Here is a 26,182-nt window from a genome sequence, read left to right as displayed (position 1 = left end):
AACGGTTTGTCAGAATTGAGCAAATAAGTTGGCGTTGGGAAGGTGGTAAAAATCCGCATCTTCCATCTATCTACTGGTTTTTCAAATTATATACAATTTAAAAGTAATTTGAAAAACAGTTAAATTCTAGGCGAAACGTATTTTCGTGTTTTTTTTGCAAACGGTTTGTTGGATTGATGCAAATGATAAGGCGTTGGAAAGCTATGGAAAATGCTCAACTTTTTCATATAGAAATGTTTTTCTAATTCCTTATGGTTTAAAAACGAATTGGAATACGGTCAAGTTTGATTTTGAGCGCGATTTTTAAGAAGTTTGTTGAAATGGGGCAAATAATATACCGTTGGATAGCTATCGAAAATGCGAAACTTAGTCATGTTGAACGTTTTCTCAAATTCGCAATCGTTGATGAGTAATTTAGAATACAGTGAGACACGTCGTGATGTTTTTCCGTCAAAAAAAGCAGAGTACTTGTACTGAACTATGCATGTGTCCGTACTAATTTATTTTTGACAGAGTAACTTTGAAAGGTTCCAAAAAGAGAGTACTTGAACGGATGTCCGTATGGATTTGTACTGAGCGTGTTTTCATAGATTAGAATTTTACTCTATTGTTTCGGTATGATTTTCCTCGTAACATTTCAATAGTACACGATATCATAGTCACCGAACTTGCATGGTTTATATGTTGAACTGAATCATATTTTTTGAAAAGAAAATTGTCATGTTTTTATTTTTTTGAACTCAACTTTTTTTGCAATGATGTGTTGGACTATGTTTGTACTGATATATTTTTCAAACTGATCTCCATTTTGGGTTTGTACTAAGCGGGTTTTCATAGACTTGACTTCACTCTTTTTTTCCCCGTATGATTTTCCTCATAACTTTTCAACGATCTACGGTATCATCGTACCTAAACTTGCATGATTTATGTAGTTGAATGATAATTTTTTCAAAAAGAAAATATTGTTTGCAACGATGTGTTGGACTTTTCTCATTTTACGACTTGAACTTTTACCATTTGAATTTCCATGAGGTTTATTTTTGTTTGAGCTTTATCGCGTCCCGAAAACTGAGTTTTTGAACTGAGCATTGTGTTTGTTTTTAATGATGTATTTTCATAGTCCCAACTTTACTCTACTTTTTTGTTAATGATTTGCTTACAACTTTTGTTTTCTGTGAACTTGTGGTATCCCCAAGTTTGAACGGATGTAAATACTTTTTGTATATAAGCTCAATTATTTTTTAGACATATGAATGATCATCCCCTATTTCTCATCTGCAAACTTTTGTTTTCTCTGAACTTGTCGTATTCTTGAGTTTGAATGGATGTAAATACTTTTTGCCAGACTGCTCCAGATTTCAGTATGGTACACCCTTGATGAGCCGATGTACAAGAACATATAAACAATGTATACTTCAGTACATAGCGCACCATTGAATTGCTCCACAACCATTTAAAAATGCATAAAAACCTGCCAAAGATGCATAGTGCACCATTGATGTATTAACCATTCATACTTCCTAGATCCATTATGGTGCATCTACAGACCAAAGGTACGTGTACAACAAGAATGTGAAAACAAAATCTGAATCCCTCTCAAGCTTTACTACTTGCTATTCTCACATTTATCTCATTTTTCACATTACTTCTTCCTCTTCTACTAGTACCTCTTCCCGTGCTTCTCTCTTTTTTTCATCCCTAATGATGATTGGGCTTCTTGATTCTGCACCTAGCAATCCCAAGATGTCCGTAAATGCAAGAGAAACCAACAAACACTGCACAAAAAGATGTTGTTAATAGCATTGCAAGAATGCTAAAAAATACAATATAATTATTCAGTGTAGTTTCACTATTACATTTTTAGTGAAATGTGATTCAGGATCCATGCAAAGTAAAGTAGCATCTTTTTTCGAAATGTATGGTTATAGGTTTAGACAGAAGTTAAGTTTTATGAATGCCCTTGCAGCAAAGCAAAACTAAAATGTATCTTTTGCCTCATGACTCAGCACATTTAAAGCATAATGCACTGAAAAGAACACACAAGTTGGACTGAAAATCAAAATAAAAGTTGGGCTAGCATGCCTGAGAGTAAGGAGGTCGAGGGAAGCAGGGCGCACAGTGGGCGAAGGACGCACAAGGAAGATGAGTTATCTCGCCGCTAGGCTGCGAGGCGACCTCCATCATGGAGGTCCTCGGGGTTGGAGTGCATCGTCAACGAGTGGTGGGGCTGCGACACGGGACAGGTTGGAGCGTGCACGCATGGCGACGTCGTCGATGTACATGAACCTGCTGTGCAGAGAGATGAAGTGTAGTACATCAGTCTTGCTTTATTTCAGCTAGAGAGAAACATGAAAAAATGTTAGTTTTTTGGATGGCTTTCCTCTTTTTCTTTCTCCAATTCTGCGCTACCACTGCCACCATCCTGTATGCAAGCGTAAAATTAATTGAAGCCACCAACACACACTTCCATGAGATTTTGCTACTATAAGTCAGCGAACAGATCTTTTAGTATTAAACCAAAGGCACACTTATTACCCAGCGCTCTTGTTCAGTTCAAAGCATCATCGGTAAGATAAAAGATATGAAAACTTTAAGCCAATATAGAACAACTAGATTAATTTGATTGAAAATTTTATTTTCAATGCATTGTAGGCAACAGCCGATCCGAGTCAGAACTGATGTGATTTATTCCATCGAACTGATACGGAAGTTTATCTATACTGTTCTGTTTTTAACACACACGTTTTGAACTATTCCTTCTTTTTTTCATTATGAATTGATGACATAAGACATGTTGAACTGTTACACAAGAGCAAAATTAAGAAATGCATAATATATTCGCATACTCTAAATATGTGCAATTTCAGGAGCAAACCTTTTTGAACCTTCTATACGAAAGAAGTCGAACGATCAGTCCAAATAGACTCGGAGTGTTTTTTTACAAAGTACCATGTGTTTTCTTACAAAAAGTACTGCAATCATACACAGAAAATTACAAAAAGTCAACCCGGTTGTTACTGCCATCTTATTTATTCTGCTTAGTTTTTTTCAGGTGCCTCGTTAAATAACAGAAGAACTACACAACCCATTTGGTTCATCTAACCAAGGTGAACTTTTTTTTTCAGGTGCCTACTTGAATAACAGAAGAACATTGAGTTGTTTAATCACCCACTCTAACATTCATTTTCTTTTTTGTACAAACATATGCGGGTGTGGGCACACAAATACAACAGAAATGTCGGATGTTGAATTAGCTATATATTAGGTAGGTTTTAACAAACTTATAGTATGAGCAGAACTGGAACAAAATGTGATGTGAGGCTAGAGCATGGCAATCAAACTTGACAAAATTTTGAATGGAGTTACCAGTGGAGCATTTACTGAGAAGATCAATGGAGTTGGCCGGAGTATCGATACAAACCTGGACGTACAGGGCCAAGGCCTCTATCCTCTGTGTACACCAGCCCGCCCGTCTCCCGCTAGAACCACGGCAAGGCAACGAGCTTCCCCACCCTTCCAACTACCCCACATGACATGCCTTGCCCAGTAAATCAAGATTTTGATGATGCAAGGGCGGCCGTTCAAGTAATACAAAATGGCTAGCAGCACACGTAGTTCAAGCTCATCAGTTCAAGCAGTATGTGGTCGGCCAGAAACGGGCTTGAAACGAAGGGGTCGACAACACACTATACAGAAGATAACGAGGACGGAGACGACCAAACGCGATGGAGGCCACGGTTCCCGCATGGGCTCGTTCGAGGTAGAGTTTCAGTACTGATGCGGCAGCACACACGTACTGATGCACGTACTGATGCGGCAGTAGCTATTCGTGTGTCACTGTAGAGGACAGCCGCTCGATGCGGCGCTTGTATCTAATTTAGAGCAGCAGCAGGGCGCCGTCCTCCAACCACAGCGACTTGACCCTCCTGTTGCCACTACAGAATTGGCGCGGCCGTCACCTGCCGAAGCTTGGACTGAACTGAAGCGTAAAATAAGAATTGAACCTAGCTGAAACTTAAGATAAGAATTGAACTGAACTAAAACAAGAAATTTAACTGAACTAAAATAATTAATTGAAACTGAGTGTATTTGTATTTTGTAGTGCCAGTACCTAGAAGAACAAACACTTCAATTTACAATCTTTACAACAGTTCAATTTTTGAAGGAAACAGTTCCTGAACTTTAGTTTCAGCTTTTGTTTGTTTAGATTTCTGAACTCTTTGAGGCAGTTGAAAGTGTGATATTTTTAGAAAATGGTACATAAAAAGAGGCAGGGGAAAGGCCAGACCTCATTGCGTCGTTGAACGGCCTCGTGTGTCAGCGGTGAACGGACTGTGGTGCCGGCGGTGAACGACCTGGGTGCCGTGGTGGCCAGGGGGCAGTGCAGGGAGGGTAGGCCAGTGGCAAGGTGGTGCGAGGTGGAGGGTGGCCAGGGGTGGTGCGGGATGCAGGGAGGGCCGCCGGAGTTGAGTTGCAGGGGCGATGCGAGATGGGAGCCAGGAGGGCGCCGGGGTCCGGGAGCGACGGCGGGGATCTGGACCGGGGCGCTTGTGCGGGTTCGGGCCGTCTTCATCGGACATATATCATGCCTTAATAGGAGGCCAATAGTAAAGTAACAAAATAGCTTAGTATATGTATATATATGTATGTATATGTATATATATATTATATATATATCAATTAGGCTTTAAGTGTGTACTTGTTGGTGAAAGTGTTGTCCAATGGAAATTATATTTTGTATTACTCATGTAGTGTACAAAGTCTGTCGCACAACCTTGTAACTTCTTACTCTGTTTCTAAATTTGTATTAGTCCTCTATATTTTGTATTGCGCTACTCGTACTATTACCTCTCTCCTAGTTTACTGGTTCCTTTTGTATTTTGTGTCAAATTTTGACCATAAATTTCACTAATTAAATGTTAATGCATGTCACAAAAAATTATATTGTTTTATTCGTATTTGAACATAGTTTCCAATGAAATAATTTATAAAGACATGCATTGACATTTCGTTAGTTAAAACTATGGTTAAAATGTGACACTAAATACGACTACTAAGTAGTATAGTAGCAGTACTAATATACGTCGGTCAAATTATTCATCATGTCCACACATTGAATTGACGTGACAACACGTTGCGTGTGAGGTGACACAAGAATCCCGGCGGCGTCTTCAGGTATTGTGGAGTTCATATTTGGAGTACCATTTATCTGTCAAAATCTTTCATCATTCACTTAAAACAATCGATTGATCATACATTGAGTACCATATAACTGGAATTAACCGATGCAAGTCCAAGAAGGATTGGCTGGTGCTGCCGGCTAGCGTCAAGTTCGATCCCACGGATCAGGAGCTGATCGAGCACCTTGAGGCCAAAGTGACTGCTGACAGCGCGAGATCTCACTCTCTCATCGGTTTGTTCATACCAACCATCGACAACGAGCACGACATATGCTACACCCATCCTGAAAAACTTCCAGGTAAGACACCGATCGGCCGTCTACTTGCACAAACATATTCCTTTGTTTATCGTTGTATTTTTCTTTTTAAACGTAGACATAGTGAAGCAAGCATTTCTTCCAGCGCAATTCCAGGGCGTTCAAAAGGGGCATGTGAATGCGTCGCAAGATACAGTCAGAGTGCCGCATGCACGCGATGTGGCAAATGACCGGCAATACCTTGCCGATGATGGTCAACGGCCGGCAGACGGGCAGCAGAAAAATTCTTGTGCTGCACACCAACAAGAACTTCGACCAGCAGAGGACCAACTGGGTGATGCACCAGTACCACCTCAGGGATCTGGAGCAAGAGAAGGAGCGGGAGCTGGTCCTATGCAAGATTTTCAACCAGACGAACACTAGGGCCAGGAGTAAAAAGATTATAAGTTAGTTTGGTATTGGTACTTGTACTACCTTGTCGTCCGCAAGTTGGTATTATTGTTAACGATGTTTCGGTATGAACTTGGCATTTGCTTCCAACCATCATGCCGAGGGTCGACGTGGATATAAAGCTAAACCATTTGTTTCGAAACGAATTTTCAGGCACCTGATTTTTATTTGATGGGTAGCATAAGCACCTGCCGTTCGAATTCCCGGTTCTCCAAATTTTTCGAAACAAGTGCATGCACTTATTATCATAATGAAAAATCAATATACCTGCTGCATCTCAGTTACCAGTCTGTACTTGCAAAATTCTCTCGTTTGTTGAGCAGGTATATTGTTTTTTCAGGTCGAGCAAGTTTCAACTGGGCTGTAGACTGCCCAGGCTTGGTTTTGTTTTTAACAAGCCCAGCGCATAACGACAATGGGGCACAAAGATCCAGCAGGTATCTACTGACCTCTGGCCCGCCAGCGTTAATTATATTTTGTCTTACAACATCCGCAGGCAGTGTTTTTATTGAATCAAACAAACAACCCAGTTATATTTTCCTCTTGAAATGCCATGTCCTACATCCGTTTTCTAATCTCTACCTATAGTTTTACTAGTTCATATACACGTATCATTATATTGAAAATACATAAAGTTCCTTTTTCATATTTACATCCTTATTTTTGTTGTTGTTTTCCCTCCTAGCGCTGATTTTTTACCACTGGTTTTCCCTTAAACCAACTCAATTGTCCCACGTCTTATTTGCTTACAAAAACAAAACAATTTTTTGGCAAATCAATAAGTTCCTAAAAAATGTTTATCATTTCAGGATTACAATAGTTTGGACTCCACCGAAATATGCAAAATAAGGTTGAACTTTTTTACCGTGGTCCTGGGCAGAAACTAGGCTGTAATAAATTACTTCAGAATTAGCAAATGGGTTGCAAATTATATTTTTTTAGCAAATGGGCTCTATGTTGTCTGCCACAGATTTGGAGGCTGACTTGTGGGCCTACTAAGTTCATGCGTACACAAGGTTTCTCAAAAAAAGAAACTTAGTCAACAATCGACTCTACTAGCGTCAAACCGTTAGATGTCAATCTAACGGCAATCGTGCTTCTTCAGTCTCTGATCTTCCTACTCCAGCCGCCCAAACCAGCGCCGGCGGAACCGCCTGCTCCCGCCTTTTGTGGCCGGCAGTGTTGCCGGGCTGGCCTCACGGCGCCACCATACTCGCATCCCTGGCATGTCTATCCCTCTACTCACCCACACCTCCTGTAATTTTCCGGTGACGGCAGCCGAACTAGTCAACCCTCGTACTCCCCACCGCGTGGGCAGCCACTGCCGTGTCTTCCTTGGCTCCATGTCGTTCCCTTCGTAGGCCTCGCCGTTGTCCACCGCCCTGGTGCTCTCGGCGCGGCGTGGTTAACGTTGTCGGCGTTCTGGGAACGTGGGTCCCCAGACTTGCCTGCCTACGACCCGTGGCGTGGCTGCATCAGCGGCCTTGTACGACCCGTCTTCACCAGCAAACACTCAAGACCCTCACGAGGGGCCAAGCCTCGCGAGGCGGACGATGCAAGACCTCCTCAAGGGCGGCCTCACCAGGCTGGCTCGGAAGGAGTGGAGAGATCAAGGCAAGGGACACCTCGCGAGGTTCCTGTGACGCAAGGCATGACGGCTGGAGCTAGGCGGGCACCAGCGCGCAATGTCCTCCTTTCCTCTTTGGTGCTAAAGAGGCAAGCATAGGCGAGGAGTCCCGAGGCATCAGGCAAAGGTTTCCATATCGGTGCAACAAGACCAAGACCAGCAGGACGACGGGATGGAGGTCACTGTGGAGCCCAAGACGGCGTCACCACCAGAGCCTTTGGCAGGCGAAGACCACCTTTTGTCAGGATAGCTTGTACTAGCTGCCCCCTTCAAATTGGTCGTTGTGGGATCCCTTCCCGCTCAATATTTGGGGAGAGGACCCAGGCCTCTATAAATAGGACTAGCCACCACCATAAAAGGGGAGATCGGCTCATCTAGAGAGAGACCATCGACAACCACACAAGTTCACCAAGCACAAGAACAATTCTCCTTAGGAGGTTGTTCTTCCCTTGTAACTGTTCGTCCTCATCCCAAGAGGCAATCCACCAAACCACACTGGAGTAGGATATTACACCACATCGGTGGCCCGAACCAGTATAAACTCTTGTGTCTCTTGTTCTTTGGGTTCGTCGAGCTAGGCCGTGAGATCATGATGTGTGCGAGCTAGAGAGGGGAAAGATCTTCGTGCGCACCCCAGTGTTTGAACCACAAGGGTTTTGCCGAAACCCGAAATCCGACATTTGGCGTGCCAGGTAGGGGCGCGCCAGGTAGGGCTGCACTTAAGCTTTCCCCTACGTCAATCCGCGCTTCGCCACTCCACCAAGTTTATGGCCGATGCTCGCCGGGCCCGCGCTGAGCGCCGGGCCGCTCTCGTCACCCGCGTCGCGTAGACAGCCCTTGTCGGCGAACCTCCCCGGCGTTCTCCGTCACCCGCCGCCAACGCCGCCACTGGCCCGGTGGCAAACGAGCAGCAAGCTTCCTAGCTGCACCCCTTCGTGCGGCGAGACGACCGCACCGCACCCCGTTGCTGACTCCGGCCGACTCATCGTCTCACGCTTGCCGCGCACCCACGTACGCGTAGGCCGCGCTGCTCATGGCATGCGAGCTCCTATGCTACCGTCCGGTCGACGACCTCTACAAGGACTGATTGGACCGCATTGCCGAGCTCGTCAGCGCCGCGGGAGGCTGTCCTGAACCATCCCTCTCACTGCCTCACCCGCCCCCGGCTGCTAGCGATGTGGCTCATGGAACGCCTCCGCCCCTCCGCACCAAGATGGCGCCCTCGCGCCGAGACGTGTGGCTCATGGAGCGCCTCTGCCTCCTTCGCATCAAGACGACATCCTCGCTCCAAGATGTGCAGTCCTGCAGCGTGATCCACCACACCGTGCGCCCGCGCATGACGAAAGAAGCTACCAAGAGATCCCCCCTCCGCAAGAAAATGCTCCACCACTCCCAGCACAGCCACGTGAGAATTGCTTGTCGCGGTAGGTCCATGCGCCACTTGCTGTGGCGGCGTAGGGACACCAAGATCAAGCTCCGCCTCCACGATGGGCCTCGGTGGCCACGGTAGGATGCCGCGCCTTCACTCCTGAGCTTCATAGCATCGTCTGGCCGGGCAAATTCAAGCCGGATCTGCGTCCTCGCTATGATGGCACCCCTGACCCTGCGGAGTTCTTGCAGCTCTACGAGCTGAGCATCGAGGCAGCCAACGGTGATGAAAAGGTCATGGCAAACTGGTTTCCCATGGCTCTCAAGTACAGCGCCCGCTCATGGCTCCTGAACCTGCCCCCGGGCTCGATCTCCTCCTGGGATCAGATGCGTGACAACTTCGGTGCCAACTTCCAGGGCACTCGCGACCGCCCCCGGCCGTGGGTGACCTGTGCCGCATCAAGCAATAGTCGGGAGAGACCCTGCAGAAGTACATCCAGCGCTTCAACAGTGTGCGCCTCAATATCCCAAAGGTGACAGACGAGGTCATCATCTCAGCGTTTTCCGATGGCGTCCGCGACATCAAGATGAAGGAGGAGCTCGCCATCCATGTGGAGCTGTGCACGACTTTGGAGCTGTTCAACATCGCAACCAAGTGTGCAAGAGCTGAGGAGGGGCGTCTCTCCCTCCTCGAGCTCCCTGCTATGGATCCAGAGGAGAAGAAGGCCAAGATCAAGGACGTGAAGCGTAAAGGGGTGGCCATACTTGCGGCAGAGCCAGATACCAAACGAGGCTGAGACCTCACCGAGTCGTCCAAGGGCAGCCGTACGTTCTGCGCCTTCCACAACGTGTGCAGCCAGAACACCAATGATTGTCAGGAGCTCACGGCCATTCGAGATGGACGCTTTGGTCGACGCCCTGAGCGCAACAACCGGGGCTATGGCCGGGGAGGTGGACTGGGTGGAGGACGTTGGGACGACCGCGGCCCTCGCCAGGAGTGGCACGACCAGCCTCGCAAGGACCGCTGCCAGGACCAGCCTCGTGAGAGCGCCTGGAGGGACCACCCTCGCGAGGACCGTCCTTAGGGCAACCCTGGTCTCCCTCCGCTGCTGCCGCCACCAAGGCGGAACATCGACCACCAGCAGGACAAAGGGGCTGGGGGCTTCCAGGAGCCGTGCGCCATCGCCTGCATCTTGGGTGGCGCTCAGGCCCCAGCTTTCTAGCGCATCTTCAAGCAGTTCTCACGCGAGGTGAATGCAACCCTCCCCAAACTCGAGGCCAGGCACCCGCTCAGATGGTCCAAGTATGCCATCACCTTTAGCTTGGCGGACCAGCTCAAATGTGTGGCAACCGTCGGCGTCCTCCCGATGCTTTGTTCACCCGTCATCAGCAGTGTCCAAGTCACCAAGACCCTCATCAACGGCGGCGCAGGGCTCAGTGTCCTGTCCATCGAGACGTTCGACAGCCTTCAAGTGCCATACGATCAGCTCCAGCCCACCAAGCCTTTCTCAGGAGTGACTGGCGGCTCCACCACCCCGATAGGGCAAGTTCGTCTCCCTGTCACCTTCGGTCCGCGTGACAACTACCACATAGAGCTCGTCGACTTCGACGTCGCCCACATCCGCCTGCCGTACAATGCCATCCTCGGGTACCCAGCGCTAGCTAAATTCATGGCAGTCACCCACCATGGCTACAACGTCCTCAAGATGCCGGAAAGCGGTGGAATCATCACAGTCCCCTGCGAAGGAAGAGACGTGGTGTGCTCCCTTGAGCGCCCCTTCCAAGCTGCAGTAGTCGAAGACCCTTCCAGCGCATATGTGCACTACCCCCCTGAGGCCAACCCCAAGAATAAGAAGCAGCAACTCTGCACCAGGCCTCAAGAAAGCGGCGCCTCCAGCGGCGCCACCGCAGTATCGGTGCCCGCGCCCAGCGCACCTCCTTCCTTCGCATAGGGAGGCGCGCCCGGCATCCTCCTCGGGTGGGCCTCGGGAGCTCTCTTCTAGAGGGCCTCAGACCTGGCCAACATCACGAGGGAGGCGCTCGGGCACCACGTGGAGGTGTGCTTCACGGCACGTTTCCCTCAGGATGACACCAGGCGAGGAGCACCCGGCGCTCAGGAGTTCATCACCAAGGCCACTCAGGAGCTTCAGGAAGCAAGAGCAATACACAGAGACCGCCGCCCACCTGGTGCTGCTCCCCATCTAGGCGAGGGTGGTGAGCTGTGTGTCTGCATCGACATCTCGGGGCTCAACAGGGCCGCATCTCAGGAGCGCTTCTGGCCCTCGCGTGCTGGACGGTGTGAGAGTCCACCTCACAGCTACGTTCGCATGCCATTCGGCCTGCCGTGCGTGGCGGCGGCCTTCCAGCGCAACCTGCGGAGCATCCTAGCAGGTCAGGAGGCCAGGCATCACGCAGCCCTGGCGGAGATGGAGACGGTCCTCAGGAGGCCATCTGAGCCTCCAGAGCCCCCCGAGGCTCTGGGTCTCGACGGCTCATGAGGAGCGACTTCTTCACCTCGTGTCTTCAGCTACCCCAACACTCCTTCGACAACCAAACCAGGTGACATTTTCCAAGTTTATTTAGCTAGGAGCGCCCCCTGGGCTACATCATTCCCAGGCCTTATGGGTCTGTCCCTGGGGCATGTATCCACTTGCATCCTTAGTTCACCCAGCTGGGGGCGCCCCTCGGGCTGCATCATCCCCAGGCCGCTCGGGTCCGACCCAATGGCATGTATCGTTCTTGCATTTACCTAAGCTAGTTCGCTTTTCGTGCATAATCTATCTGTGGTCATCACTGCCTGCTTGATTATCGCCCGCCACGGGAACCTCTCATGTCGGCACGGCGCTTGTGCTCGGGTCCGTCCCTGCAACGCTGACAAATCTGAGCGGTTGAGCTTTGGCTCGCGGCACGCCCATGCACGTCACCTCACCAGACCCTCAGCGCCTTCACCTCCTTGCGAAGCAATCAGTGGCGGACCAGCAATCACCATGGCAATTTGTGCCCTTCCTCGTGCTAACTTGCAGGAACCTCCTGAGGACTACAGCGGGTGAGGGAGTCCTGGACTAAGGGATCCTCGGGTGTCCGATCTATTGGATATGGGCCGGACTGATGGGCCGTAAGGATACAAAGACCGAAGACTCCACCCGTGTCCGGATCGGACTCTCCTTGGCATGGAAGGCAAGCTTGGCGACCAACTATGAAGATTCCTTTCTCTGCAACCGACCTTGTGTAACCCTAGATCCCTACCGTGTCTATATAAACCGGAGGGCCAGGTCCGTAGATAGGCAGAATCCTTATAATCATAGCCAGGTTAGACTCATAGGGTTTAGCCATTACGACCTGGTGGTAGATCAACTCTTGTAATAATCATATTCATCAAGATCAATCAAGCAGGACGTAGGGTATTACCTCCATAGAGAGGGCCCGAACCTGGGTAAAACATTGTGTCCCCCGTCTCCTGTTATCATCGATCCTAGACGCACAGTTCGGGACCCCCTACCCGAGATCCGCCGGTTTTGACACCGACATTGGTGCTTTCATTGAGAGTTCCATTGTGCCGTTCTCAAAAGGTTTGATGGCTCCTTCAATCATCGACAATAATTTTGTACAAGGGGAGGTCTTCCTCCCCGAACAGATCTTCATGTTCGGTGGCTTTGCACTGCGGGCCAACTCGCTTGGCCATCTGGAGCAGATCGACAGCTACGCCCCTAGCCGTCAGGTCAATATTCAGGAGCTTGAACTACGTCGCAGATATCCGCGGAGACTTGACCTTAGACGGATTCGATACCACAACAATCAGTCCCTGTCGCCTCGATGAACATGACTTAGATCTGTCATCGGGCCATACCCAGGAAATTGCACCTGTAGTCGCTTTGGCCTTAGATCCGGAGCAGGTCACGCCATTCGAGGACATGAAGCTCAACCCTACCATGAAAGCTGCAGACTCCACGGTGTTGGAGCCGCACACAGACCTAACCTCTGGTAACGCCCGTGTCACCGGAACCTCGGGCTCATTTCCGGTTAAAAGTTCTGAACTATGTGCGTCCGCGCATGTTGAGCATGATCGGTTATCGATCGCCGAATTCAGCGCCGCAGACATTTTCCGGCACCCACCCTTGGGTGATGTGCTGAATTCATTAAAAAATCCATCCGTAGCGGGGGACTCACAGCCAAACTATATCCGGTTCAAACTAGAAGCTGATGACAGGGAATTTCGCTCCCCACCCGCTCCCCACCCGCCACCCACTTCATAGCCACTGTTAAGGACTTAACTGACATGCTCGATTACGGCTCCGACGACATCGACGGTATGGACGACGATGATGGAGAAGAAGAGGCCCAAGACCCGCCGTTCACCGGACGCTGGATGGCCACTTCCTCGTACGATGTATACATGTTGGATGCACCAAAGGAGAACAGCGACGATTACAAAGAAGATCTAGTTGAGGATAAACCTCCTGAGAAACAATTGAAATGCCGGAGACAGCGGTGCCGCTCTAAGTTATGCTGTAGTAAAGATAGCAACACCGACACAGGAGAAGATAACACTTCGGAAGGTGCCGAAGACAATGAAGACCCCGTTGACGCAGCTACCGAACGAGATGAACGGGAAGATGGGCAGGTTCGCCCTGGTAAACAGGCCACGCACGAGTACTCGGAGGACAATAATTATCTTCCGCTCGCCGAGGATGAGGCAAGCCTCGGCACCGAGGATTTCATCGTGCCTGAGGAACCTCTCGAACATGAGCGCTTCAAGCACCAGCTAATAGCCACTGCAAGGAGCCTGAAAAAGAAGCAGCAGCAACTTCAAGCTGACTAAGATCTGCTCAACGATAAATGGACTGACGTCCTAGCAGTCGAAGAATACAGCCTCAAGCGCCTGGCCAAAAGCTACCCGAAGCACAAATTACTACCTCAGTTCGATGACGAGGCGCCAGAACAGATACCACCATCACGCAATGCGGCTGACCGACCACCACGTGGCTGGGACAAAGCGGCAACTTAAGCTGAACACCAGCCCGCCCCGCCTCATCACAGAGGCAGAGGTAAATCACCTCACAGTCATACATATGGCCTTTGACATGACCTAAACAATAAAGCAGGACATACCAAATCGATCTACGGATTGCGAGGACGTGCCCTGACACGCGACGACGACCATCTGTTCGGACGTGACAAACCTAGTCATGCACGGGCCGAACACCGCAGACGGACTCCATCGGAGCTACGTCGCGATGCGGCCCGATATAGAGGCACCGCACACCCTCTTTGATTCACTGATGAAGTCATGGAACATGAATTCCCATAAGGGTTCAAACCCGTGAATATAGAATCATATGATGGCACCACAGACCCCGCGGTATGGATCGAAGACTTCATTCTCCACATTCATATGGCCCGCGGTGATGACCTTCATGCCATTAAATACCTCCCCCTGAAACTCAAAGGATCAGCGCGGCACTGGTTGAACAGCCTGCCCGAAAACTCCACCGGCAGCTGGGAGGACTTGGAAGAAGCCTTCCTTGATAACATCCAAGGTACATATGTTCGACCTCCGGACGCCGATGACTTAAGACATATAGTTCAATAGCCCGGAGAGTCCGCCAGGAAATTCTGGACCAGGTTCCTAACTAAAAAGAACCAGATAGTCGACTGTCCGGATGCCGAAGCCCTAGCGGCCTTTAAACACAACATCCACAATGAATGTGTCGGATTTCGGGTTCCGGCAGACCCTTGAGGTTCGAACACTGGGGTGCGCGCGGAGATCTCTCCCCTACCGATCTACGTCCAATCTCCTCGCGTGATCTAAGCTGGAAACAACAAAAAACATAAGGGACACGAGGTTTATACTGGTTCGGGCCACCGTTGTGGTGTAATACCCTACTCCAGTATGTGGTGTGGTAGATTGCCTCAGGGGCTGATGATGAACAGTACAAGGGAAGAACAGCCTCGCGAGAGGTGTTCTTGAGCTGGTGCAATGAACTGCTAGGGTGAGTTCAGTCGCCTCTCTCTCTCTCTCCCTCTCTCTCCCTCTATCTCTCTTTTTCGGTCCCTCCTTCTCTGTTTTCCCTCTACTCTGTGGTGGCTAGCTCTATTTATAGAGGCCCTGGGCCTCTCCCCAAATAACGAGCGGGAAGGGAGCCAACAATTGGCCATTTTGAAGGGGAACATCTAGTGCAAGTTATCCTGACCAAAGGTGGTCTTCGGCTGCCAAAAGTACTGGTGATGATGCCATCTTGGGCTCCACGGTGACCTTAGTCCTGCCGCTCTGCTGGTCTTGGTCTCGTTGCACTGGAATGGTAACCTTTGCCCGATGCTTTGGCATGTGGTTGCCCCCTTTGCACCAAAGGGGAAACAAGGACACTGCGCATGCCGGCGCCCGCCTGGTCTCGAACATCATGGCTTGCGTCACAGGCTCCTCACGAGGTACCCCTGCCTTGATCTCTCCGCCTCCTCGCGAGCCTGCCTGACGAGGCTGCCTCTGAGGAAGCTTCCTGTCGTCCGCCCCGCGAGGCTTGGCCCCTCGCGAGGGTCTTGAGCTTGAGCTGATGAAGATGGGCCGCGCTGGGCCCCCACTTGAGCCACGCCGCAGGCCACAGGCAGGCAAGTCTGGGGACCCCTATTCCCAGAATTCCGACAGTAGCCCCCGGGCCCAAGGCGCGCCCAGGCTTGGTCTGGCAGGGAAGCGAAGGGGTAAGCGCGAAGTGCCGCGGGCCCCAACAGCCTGCGGCCTTGGGCGCCGCGTGGCGGTTGACTGGACGTGGGCGTCTGCGCTTCCCCACGACACCTCGGTGGCCGCACAACTTGACAAGTCCCTGCATGCAGAGAGACCAGCCATGATTACCTGCGATCGTGGTGCTCAGCGGTTGGTCTCCTCTGGCTATAAGTACGGGGCTGCGTAAGCCCCTTCAACTCGTCCCTTCTTGCTGCTCCTTTTCTTCTTCTTCGCTACTCGCCGTCCCCATGGCCCCAAAGAGATTCTCGGCCGCGGAGAAAGGAAAGGCCCCCCAGGCAGGGCCTGACTCCCCCCTGACCAAGTGCGGCCAAGGCCGCCCCTGCAAGTATACCACGGTCCCTGTGGTGGCCTCCCGCGGCCATGGAGGCAGTTCCCTGCGCGGTGGTGAGCGCCCGGTTGCCGACGGGGGGCACGCCGTGGGTGTGCGCCCCCGAGTCAGCATAGCCAAGGACTCTTTAAGACACAACGAGACCACTGTAAAACCAACCATGGATAGGCGGACCACTAGACGTCGAACCCCAATATCATATCATACATCTGTCGGAAAGATATCCTAAGAGCTACTTGAATTCCCACTTATAAACTCCCGAAACTTTCCGATTATGCAATCAGGTGTTGGGGATACAGGGGAAGCATAATATCTCACCCAAAACTAGCAAATCCTACATCCAGCTGTATCCATCCTTCAACACATAACCAAGAAACCTTCGGAAATCGTTTACCTCAACCTTCGAAAAGCATCCGTTATACGAGTTATGGCAATACTCCCGAACTCCCGCCCCAGTACTAGGTGGCATCAAGGTTATCTCACCAACAACTGCATAAAAGAGATTTTCGATGTCGGCGAAACTCAGGTATTCCAGAACTGCAACGATAAAATTGTGACGACAACACCTCGGAGCTCAACTCCCCGGGACACTGCCACAACCCCTAAATGTCAGGAGGCACCAAGAACAATGTTCTCGTCACAAAACCATCGGCACGATTCCAAGATACCCGTGTGATCCTAATTTTTTTTAGTGAAATTTGAGAAGAGAAGAGTCAAAACTCTATGTTAGGATGCCTCACTAGAGCGACGAAGGAACTGGGGAGTAAAAAGAAGTCCTACTCTCCGATATATATAATCCTAAATGACTCAAAACATGTTTCTAGACTCAACAACGCCAACGATTAGATCAAGCAGGGGGCTCCTAAGTCGGGGAGGGCTCTGATTACCAACTTGTAATGCCCTTGATGCGGCTATATCTCCCACGTGTTGAAGCACGACTTAGAGGCATAACCGCATTGAAAGCAATGTCGCAAGTGAGGTAATCTTCACACAACCATGTAATACATAAGGGAAAAAGATACGTAGTTGGCTTACAATCGCCACTTCACACAATTACATGAATAAAGCATTACATCATCCAGATACACACATGGTCCGACTACGGAACCAAAAGAAAAGAAGATACCCCAAATGCTACACAGATTCCCGATCGTCCCAACTGGGCTCCACTACTGATCAACTAGAACGAAACAACACAAAGGACAAGATCTTCATCGAGCTCCTCCTTGAGCTTGGTTGCCTCATCTGCACGGTTCAACGGCACCTGCAAGCTGGTTTTGGAAGTATCTGTAAGTCACGGGGACTCAGCAATCTCACATTCTCACGATCAAGACTATTTAAGCTTATAGGAAGGGTAAAAGGTATGAGGTGGAGCTGCAGCAAGCGACTAGCATATTTGGTGGCTATCATATACGCAAAAGAGAGCGAGAAGAGAAGGCAAAGCACGTTCGAGAAATCTATGATCAAGACGTGATCCTAGAACAACCTACGCCAAACATTACTCCAACACCGTGTTCACTTCCCGGACTCCGCCGAGAAGAGACCATCACGGTTACACACGCGGTTGGTGCATTTTAATTCAGTTTAGTTTAAGTCTTCTACAACTGGACATTAACAAATTCCCATCTGCCCATAACCGCGGGCACGGCTTTCGAAAGTTCAAAATCCCTGCAGGGGTGTCCCAACTTATCCCATCACAAGCTCTCACGGTCAACAAAGGATATTCCTTCTCCCAAGACAATCCGATCAGGCTCGGCATCCCGGTTACAAGACATTTCGACAATGGTAAAACAAGTGAAAGTGCAACTATCCCTAGGTGGTTTTGGTAATTCATAACAACATATAGCTCATTAAGCTAATGCTATTCCAAGATGACTATTTCAGGAAAGCTCAATGATTGGCATGGCATGGATGTGAAAGTGGAACCCTCAAAATGCTAAGGACAAAGGATTGGCTCAAGCTCAAAAGCTCAAGACTCTTCATTTTATATTTTAGTGATCCAAGATCACATTGAGTCTTTAGGAAAAGCCAATACTATCAAGGAGGGATGAGGTGTTGCTTAATGAGCCTCTTGCTTCATGTGCTTAGTGATATGCTCCAAAACCCTCAACTACTTTCCCATATCCACATATGACCTAAACCCTAAGCCAAACTCGATCCTATCGATTCTTTCTATCCGGCGCCACCGAGTTTCACTTGTCATAAGCCACTACCAAACCCTAGCAATTCGGTTCTACCGATAGGGATCTCGGTCTCACCGAGATGGGATTGCAAACTCTCTGTTTCCCTTTCGTAACTTTTCGGTCTCACCGAAAGAGCGAATCGGTCCCACCGAGATTGCAATGTAAACTCTTTGTTTCCCTTTTGTAACTTTTTGGTCTCACCGAAAGAGCAAATCGGTCCCACCGAGTTTGCCTGACCAACTCTCTGGTTAGCTTATTACCAAACTCGGTCTCACCGAGTTTGTGTAATCGGTCTCACCGAGATTACGTTATGCCCAAACCCTAACCATATCGGTCCTACCGAGTTGCATGTCAGTCCCATCGAAAATCTCTAATGGTCACTAGGTTTACCTTTTAGGTCCGACCGAGTTTGTTTATTCGGTCCCACCGAGATTGGAAAACTGTGTGTAATGGTTGGATTTTGTGTGGAGGCTATATATACCCCTCCACCTCCTCTTCATTCGAATAGAGAGCCATCAGAACACATACACAATTCCAACTCATATGTTCTGAGAGAGAACCACCTACTCATGTGTTGAGACCAAGATATTCCATTCCTACCATATGAATCTTGATCTCTAGCCTTCCCAAGTTGCTTTCCACTCAAATCTTCTTTCCACAAAATCCAAATCCTATGAGAGAGAGTTGAGTGTTGGGGAGACTATCATTTGAAGCACAAGAGCAAGGAGTTCATCATCAACACACCATTTGTTACTTCTTGGAGAGTGGTGTCTCCTAGATTGGCTAGGTGTCACTTGGGAGCCTCCGACAAGATTGTGGAGTTGAACCAAGGAGTTTGTAAGGGCAAGGAGATCGCCTACATCGTGAAGATCTACCGCTAGTGAGGCAAGTCCTTCGTGGGCGATGGCCATGGTGGATAGACAAGGTTGCTTCTTCGTGGACCCTTCGTGGGTGGTTGCTTCTTCGTGGACCCTTTGTGGGTGGAGCCCTCCGTGGACTCGCGCAACCATTACCCTTCGTGGGTGGAGCCCTCCGTGGACTCGCGCAACCGTTACCCTTCGTGGGTTGAAGTCTCCATCAACGTGGATGTAGGATAGCAACACCTATCCGAACCACGGGAAAAACATCCATGTCTCCAATTGCGTTTGAATTCTCCAAACCCTTCCCTTTACATTCTTGCAAGTTGCATGCTTTACTTTCCGTTGCCAATATACTCTTTGCATGCTTGCTTGAATTGTGTGATGATTGCCTGACTTGTCCTACAATAGCTAAAATCTGCCAAGAACTAAAATTGGGAAAAGGTTAAGTTTTTATTTGGTCAAGTAGTCTAATCACCCCCCTCTAGACATACTTTCGATCCTACAAGTGGTATCAGAGCTTTGGTCTCCATTTGCTTTGATCTCCATAGCTTTTGGTGGTCATAGCCTTGGTTTCACAACCTAGGAGAGTATGGCGTCTAGCGAGGGAAATTATCACCGTAGAGGTCCTTACCTTGATGGTACTAATTTTGCTAGTTGGAAGCATAAAATGAAAATGCATATTCTTGGACATAACCCCGCCGTTTGGGCTATTGTGTGTGTTGGTTTGCAAGGTGACTTCTTTGATGGGAAAGAACCAAACCGTGAAGCTACCGCGGATGAGTTGAAGATGTTGCAATACAATGCTCAAGCTTGTGATATTCTCTTCAACGGATTGTGCCCCAAAGAATTCAACAAAATCAGCCGTCTTGAGAATGCAAAGGAGATTTGGGATACTTTGATTGATATGCACGAAGGTACCGACTCCGTCAAGGAATCCAAGTTGGATGTGCTTCAAAGTCAACTTGACAAGTTCAAAATGAAGGATGGTGAAGGTGTCGTTGAAATGTACTCTAGGCTTGCTCTCATCACAAATGAGATTGCCGGCTTAGGAAGTGAAGAGATGGCCGATAGATTCATCATCAAGAAGATTCTAAGAGGCTTGGATGGAAAATATGATACCGTGTGCACATTGATCCAAATGATGCCCAATTACAAAGATCTCAAGCCAACGGAGGTGATTGGAAGAATTGTTGCTCATGAGATGTCACTTAAGGATAAAGATGAACTTCACAACAAATCAAGTGGTGCCTACAAAGCCTCATGTGAAGCCCCTACATCATCAAGTGAGAAACAAAACTTCAATGAAGAATTGAGCTTAATGGTGAAGAACTTCAACAAGTTCTACAAGAGTAGAAGCAAAGATAGAAGCTTCAAGTCAAGGTCCTACAATGACAAAAGATCTTCTAGTCGAGAGCGAAACTGCTACAGTTGTGGAAGACCCGGACACTATTCCAATGAGTGTACGGCTCCCTACAAGAGAAGAGAAGATTCTCCAAAAAGAAGAAGCAAAGAATCACCACCAAGAGAGAGAAGGAGTAGAGATGATTGTTATGAATGAAGATACTCACGGAGAAGCAAGGATTCGGAAAGGAAGGAAAAATCATCAAGGAGCTACACAAAACAAAGACATCAAGCTCATGTTGGTGAATGGGTATCCGGCTCCGACTCCGACAACCACTTCGAGAGAAGTTATCACTCCGACTCCGAAGATACTCAAGATGAAGGTGTTGCCGGTCTAGCACTTGTGTCAACCAACTCCTACGACATATTTGACTCGCCAAATGAAGGAATTGGAAGATGCTTCATGGCCAAAGGTCCTAAGGTAACACACCCCGAGTATGTTGATTTCAATAGTGATGAAGATGACTTGTTAGGTGATGATTTGCTTGTTGACAACTCTAGTGATGAATACTATGATGAAACGTCAATTAATCATGCTAATCAAGATAAAACGAATGACAATGATAAGGAGAAGATTGAGGCTCTAACTAAAGAACTAAACACTCTTAAGTTAGCTCATGAAACTATCTTCGAAGATCATCAAGAACTTTTAAGAGCTCATGAGAAATTACATTTTGAAAAGCTCAATCTTGAGCAAGAGCATGAGTTCTTAAAAGCAATCAATGATGATCTCCGCAAGAAAAGTTCTTCTTACATTGCCAAGCGTTTACTCTTATCCACTTACATGCCTCAAGTCAAGTCTAGTAACAAGAACAAGAAAGATTCTTCCTCTAGCAGTAACAATGATCATGCTAAATACAATATTGTTGCTTCTAGTAGTTCTCTTGATTCCACTAATGATTCTCTTAGCCAAGTTACACTTGAGCAAGAAAATAGCTTATTGAAGGGAATTATAGAGAAACGAGTGTACAAAAGCCTTGCCGGGAGTAAGCAATTCGAGGAAATTGTGCGCAAGCAAGGAATGTACCGGAAGAATCAAGGTGTTGGTTTTGAATGAAAGTTCAATGCCAATGGTGTTGAGTGGGAAGAAGATCAATACCCCAAGACAAAGTTTGTTCCTCAACAAGAGAAGTATGATACTTCTTTCAAGGGGACACAAGCTCAAGATGATCTTCCACCACAAGACTACAAGCAAAAAGGCAAGGACAAGATTCAAGAGGAAATTGATGCATTTGAAGAAGCTCCTAAGACCTTAGTCAAGTGGATTCCCAAGACTACTTCAAGTTCCAATTCATCAAGTACGACTACAACTCCAAGGATTCCCATCAAGATGGTGTGGATCCAAAAGAAGAAGAACTAGAGAGTTCTTGAGGGTGACTCCGCCAACATACTTCACTCTTATCATTTTGGCAAGAACAAGTGCAATCAACTTCCACATCTTGCACTAGTTCAAGGAGTCACAAACCCTCTTGTTGGTAAGACAAGGGACAAGGTAACCTAAAAGTTTTCATGGACATCATCTTGTGTGTGCATCACTCTATGTCTATGGATATCCTTGTTTGTTCCTTGTGGGACTAACCCATGTAGGTATTGAAAGTGCAATTCACTCAAATGGATAACTCCAAGTGATCTACATCAACATTGAGCATCCACATCTTCAACATCTACATGAAGTCATCATCGACAAAACCCGAGGTTAGTTCATCCCTCTAAGGGGGGATATCACATCTAGGGGGAGCTTTACTCTAAGACTTGAGCTAAAGCAACTCTAAAGATGTGAACACAACAATGCTTTATGTAAAAGTGGTAACCCCACTTGAGCTTAAACGATGAGTATGACCTATGATCAAGTGTTCTCACTTGACTCCTAAGTCAATATACTCATATATAGATGACCTTGTCATCGCAAATTGCTTGATAGATGCTAGAATTGGTTGTGCATGCCTTGTCACACATTTCATTTGCCATCTTATTGTGTGAGCATGCTGGTTGCATATTTTGCTCATTCGAGGACATCCACTTGTTGTTTTGATTGTTTGGTTTTATTTCCTTTTGCCAAGTGGATGGACAAGAATGCCTAAGAACCTCCTCTAGCTATCTATGCTTTTCTCGTCTCAAACTCTATTCATGCTACATCACAAAATTTGATCAAGTCAGATTCGAACCACTCTGTGTGAGGAGCGCTCAGAGTCCCCGATTCATCATAGACTTAAACTTCCAAAACCTCTTTATGATTCTCGGTCTGACCGATACCCTACTTTCGGTCCTACTGAGATCATTAAGTTGATCTAGGTTTTCGATCTCGGTGCAACCGATTTGAACCATTCGGTCACACCGAGTTGCAACAACTGTATACAGTTTTGCATCTCGGTGCCACCGAGTTGTTCCACTCGGTCACACCGACAGGGTCGGGCTATATATAGTCACGGGCAAAAATTTGGAAATTTCTCCGAACCCCTTCGCCCGCGCGATAGCCTGCTCTGCCAACTTGGTCTCCGGATCGTCTCCTCGCCGCCAGCCGCCTCCAGTCACTGGTCTCCGTCGCCGTCAACGGAAATTCAACCCCGCCGTTGCCGCAGTAGCGAGTCTCCGCCGAACTAGGGTATGGACTCGATCTTTGTGCTATTCCCCAATCCGATTCTTAGCACATTGTGATCATCATGATTCTTGCCACGTTTGTTACACTTCTGTCCAGTCAATGAACTCGTAGATTAGGTTTAATTAAAAAAATTTAGGGTTAGGTTTCCGCCGAAACCATCTCGGACCCACCGAGTTGAAAAACTCGGTCCCACCGATTTGGCTTATGCCATTGCACAAGTGAGACTCGGTCTGACCGAGAATTACTTATCGGTGTGACCGATTTTGGAACTCTGTGAAACCCTAGCAGTCTCGGTGCCACCGAACTGTGACTCGGTCTGACCGAGTTCACTAGTTTAGGTGCCAAAACTGCTTCGGTATCACCGAGTTTAGAAATCGGTAGATCCGAGATGCTTTCAGTGGGAAACTAAAACTAAGTTTTTGAATTATTCTTTTGCAAAAATCTCTGCATTTTGTGATGCTTATCCACTCTATCTCATCTATAACCTATTCACAGGGTCAGCAGTCAGAGTTTGCATCATGTCAGACCAAAGTGATAGCCAGAACTTGTCAGAGCAGCAAGTGCAGATGAGTGAGGGGACTAGTCCCTCAAGTTCCTCAGATGATGGCAGCAGGAGCACCCCTAGCAATCTGCCTAAAGCTGCCACAAGACAGAGAAAGAAGAGAACCTCAGACTCAGAAGATGAGGATTATGTGGCAGAAGAGGAAGCAACTTCCAAGAGAGTTGAGCCAGCACAGGGCATAAAACCAGGGATGAAGATCAAAAGGCCAGCAGGCAGGCAGCCTATGTCAAAGGCCAGAGCTTCAACTGAGAAGCCCACTCCCATTGAGCCAGTTGCTGCTGAAGGCAAGAAGAGGAAAGAAAGGGCGAAGAAAACTGTAGCCAGAGTGCTTGGCAAGGCTTCCATCATGGAAGATGAGGAGGAAGAAGAAGAGGTAGCTGCACCAGCACCTAAGGCACCCAAGCTGATGGGTGATGCCATAAGAACAGGGGCAGCTACTTCCAAGGCCAAGCCAGCTCCAAAGACAAAGCCAAAGAGGAACACAAGAAGCATCCCAGCTACTGACGAGAACAAGGCCCCAGTGCCTGAAGCTGCAGAATAAGAAGAGAATGTTCTTAGAAAGCTCAAGCCCAAGATCCCAGACCACAACGATGCTCATCCTGTGGCTGAGGATATGAAACTCAGGAGAGATTCAGGGCTCCGGAAGTGGAGAGAAGCAGACCCGTATGCTTCAAGGAGAAGGACTGCAGTTGACTACAGGTTTCACACCAAGGAGCAGCAAGACTTTTATGAGACAGTGCTGCTAGACAAGAAGCCAATTGTCTGTGATATGAGATGGGTTGATTGGCAATACATCAAGGACAACGAAGAGTACTACCCTGGAGTGCAGGACAGCTTCAAGGCATGTGGAGTAGAGGACTTTGTTGGGCAGAAGCTCACAAAGTGGAACGAGGAACTCATCATGCAGTTCTACTCCACAGCCCATTTCTATCCAGATGGCAGGATTGTATGGATGTCAGAGGGTACGAGGTACCAGTCTACAGTTGCTAAATGGGCTCAGCTGATTAATGCCCCAGAAGAGCATGACGATGACTTGGACATTTATGCCAAGAAGAAGATGGACCACAACTCAATGTCAAACATGTACAAGGAGATTCCAAATGAAGCACTTGATACGTTCAAGTTTGGCTCAGTACACTATCTTCTGTCAGGGCTGCCAACCATCAACTGGATTCTTAGGCACACCCTGTTTCCCAAGTCTGGAGATCACAAGATGATCAGGAGCCACGCGATCAACTTGCTTCATATCTTTGACGTGCCACAGAAATTCAAAGTCATGAGCCTTATGGTTGAAACAATCAAGAGGACAGCAGCAGACCAGAAGAGGAGCTGTGGATATGACCCACAGATTCAGGAGCTCATCAACTCTAAGATGTGCACGGGCATATACTTATTGGACAAGGAACACCTGCCCATCCGTCCAGACTTTGAAGATAATCAAGTGGTCATGACTGAGAATGAGCCATCATCTGCCCAAGCACAAGCCAAGAAGGAGAAGGCGAGGAAGGAGAAAGCTGCCAAGATGCCTACTCAAGAGGAGGCATCTGAATATTTCCTGAAAACCAAACAAGAGAAGCTTGGTTACTTGATTGCATCCACCCTGTGGATTGAGCAAGGACTAGCCACCCTAACTCAGAACCAGGCAAGCTTAGAGAGGATCATGGAACAAAAGTTCTATGACTTGGATGTCAAAGTGACAGAGATTCAGACTGCAGTGGAGCAGCTCCAGGATGACATGCAGGAAGGGAGAGGCAAGACTACAACTGATGCCTTTGCCAGAGTGCCACGAGGTCCGAGGTCGTCTGCAGTGCCAGTTGCTGACCCCAGAGCCACCACGTCTGCACCAGCTACAGCCTCAGTTCCACCAGCTCCAGCGTCCACTTCAGCCTCTACTCCGACCACGTCTACAGAAGGCTTCGTCCTTGGAGTGCTTCGGACTCCACCACCACCTGAAGATCAAGCCTGAGTGTCGACTTAGCACTATGCATTTTCTAGGAACTTTTTGGTAACTTGTTGCCAAAGGGGGAGAAAATGTATAGATCATAGGCTTCGAGAGAGAGTGTTGCTTTTATTCTCTCTTGTTTTATTTGGTGGTTTTTTGAACTTTGTTTGCTTTTGTGTGAGATACTGTGTCATTGCTCGTGAGACATTGATGATCATGTGTTTGATCATAAGCTACACTCAATGTTTGCTTAATATTATCATCTTATCTATCTTATGTGATCATTCACTATTCTTGGTGATGAGTGCATGTATTTCATTCTTATCATTTTAAGCGCTCCACCAAGATGTATGTGACATGGAAGAGTAACCCATGACTCTAACTCTTTGTGCATTTGCAGTCCAAAGCAAATTTTAAATATGCACAAATTTAGGGGGAGCTCTTACTTGTCACATACTTCTCAAAGCGACGATATATTTCATGCTTATTATCATTTGTCGAAGCTTTGATCTATATGTTGTCATCAGTTACCAAAAGGGGGGAGATTGAAAGTGCAACTATCCCTAGGTGGTTTTGGTAATTCATAACAACATATAGCTCATTGAGCTAATGCTATTCCAAGATGACTATTTCAGGAAAGCTCAATGATTGGCATGGCATGGATGTGAAAGTGGAACCCTCAAAAATGC

The 26,182-nt window shown here is 47.9% G+C and overlaps 1 long non-coding RNA gene across 2 annotated transcripts; it reads right to left on the bottom strand.

Annotated features, from left to right (window-relative positions):
- Positions 1-1,452: 1,452 nt before the first annotated feature.
- On the bottom strand, positions 1,453-4,576 carry LOC123149974 (uncharacterized). Of its 2 annotated transcripts, none has more exons than XR_006474894.1 (3): positions 4,289-4,576; positions 2,136-3,979; positions 1,453-1,775 (listed from the first exon to the last, which is right to left on the bottom strand). It is a non-coding gene; the product is annotated as an uncharacterized lncRNA (long non-coding RNA). The 2 variants fall into 2 exon arrangements; XR_006474893.1 differs by lacking the exon at positions 1,453-1,775 and having other exon boundaries at positions 2,087-2,422; positions 3,422-3,979.
- Positions 4,577-26,182: the final 21,606 nt, after the last annotated feature.

The sequence above is a fragment of the Triticum aestivum genome, chromosome 7A, assembly GCF_018294505.1.
Source record: "Triticum aestivum cultivar Chinese Spring chromosome 7A, IWGSC CS RefSeq v2.1, whole genome shotgun sequence".
NCBI classification, from domain to species: domain Eukaryota; kingdom Viridiplantae; phylum Streptophyta; class Magnoliopsida; order Poales; family Poaceae; genus Triticum; species Triticum aestivum.
The sequence above is the reverse complement of the archived record's forward strand: the minus strand, read 5'-3'. Positions and strand labels throughout refer to the sequence as shown.